Genomic DNA, 1,178 nt, shown 5'->3' on the forward strand with positions numbered 1-1,178 from the left:
AAAAAAATGCAAACAATATCATATAGAAAAAGGATTTCACTGAAATGCTCTGGTCTGTCAATCACTTTAACATAAGGCAGATGAGCCTTGAAGAAGAAACTATTATCTGCTGTCTAATACCTGCAAGCAATGAGGTCTGTAAGCTCAGTTGGACTTAAAGTGCACCCTGGGAGGAAATGGGAGATTCACTCATCCCAGTCCAGGTACCAGCGCATAAGGTTTTGGGCACCTCCCATGTTCCCTATTCAAGTCCAATGTAGTCGGCATTTGTTATGAACAGTGCTGCAGTGACCCTGGACTAGATCACCAGCTGGTTTTAACCTCTCGGTCTTCGCTCAGGTTCTTTCTGTAAAACTTTTAACAACAACTGCTCCATTCACTGCCCTTATGGCACATTGTTTACCATGGTTTGTTCTTAGCCTTCTGTTGAGCCTATCTTATTAGTTGTTGGCATATTTGTGAAGGCGTAGATCTTTTTCACTATGGCATGAATGGCTTTGGAGGCTATATGGTTTCCTCATTCCAGCAACCTCTGAAGATGTGAGCCTAGGTTCGTTTTCTACATTGAAAAGTCAATATTACATTTATACTTTATATAAATATATGTATATAAAAATACATATACATAATACTTTATATATACATCTATACTTTATATTGGAGTTTGTGTTAGGTACCTTATAAATGGAGTTATCAGAAAAGCTTAGCCTCCTTCTCGCTCTGCGTGGGTTAACACAAGATAAAAGGGCCTGTTTAGCTTACTTACATCATGCAAAGCTTATAATCACCTCTGTCAGTCCAGCGACTTCCACGGTCACGGACAGTTATTGAGTTGTTGGGGTTGAGGGCGCAATGGCAGCCTTGGTAAGGCATTTCATCACGGCTCCAAAGGCAAGAAGTTGAGTCTTAATCTGGACCTGGAAAGGCCACCCACCAGTAAATGGGTACCTGGTCATTGAGGCTGGGGAGTCAAAGCCACGTTACTCCCTTGTGTGCTATTGGCTTAAGAAACCAGCCTGCTTTAACCAAGAGGCCATCTTCACTTTGACACTTTCTTTGGACCAAGGGTCCACGTGAGAAATCAGGAGAAGCCTGTTCCAATTCTGAAGCAGTCAGTTGAGGAGACTTCCATTTCTCATTTCAGGGATTATTTTGGACAAGCCGCTTAAGGCTTTGTA

At 42.0% G+C, this 1,178-nt stretch overlaps 1 long non-coding RNA gene across 1 annotated transcript in view; it reads right to left on the bottom strand.

Moving 5' to 3' along the window:
- LOC109297506 overlaps positions 1 to 1,178 on the bottom strand; it is a 212,756-nt gene that overhangs the window by 179,281 nt on the left and 32,297 nt on the right. The gene's annotated exons all lie outside the window — the stretch shown is intronic.

The sequence above is a fragment of the Gavialis gangeticus genome, unplaced genomic scaffold (genome assembly GCF_001723915.1).
Source record: "Gavialis gangeticus isolate Ggan-Ray unplaced genomic scaffold, GavGan_comp1, whole genome shotgun sequence".
In the NCBI taxonomy this organism is placed as follows: Eukaryota; Metazoa; Chordata; order Crocodylia; family Gavialidae; genus Gavialis; species Gavialis gangeticus.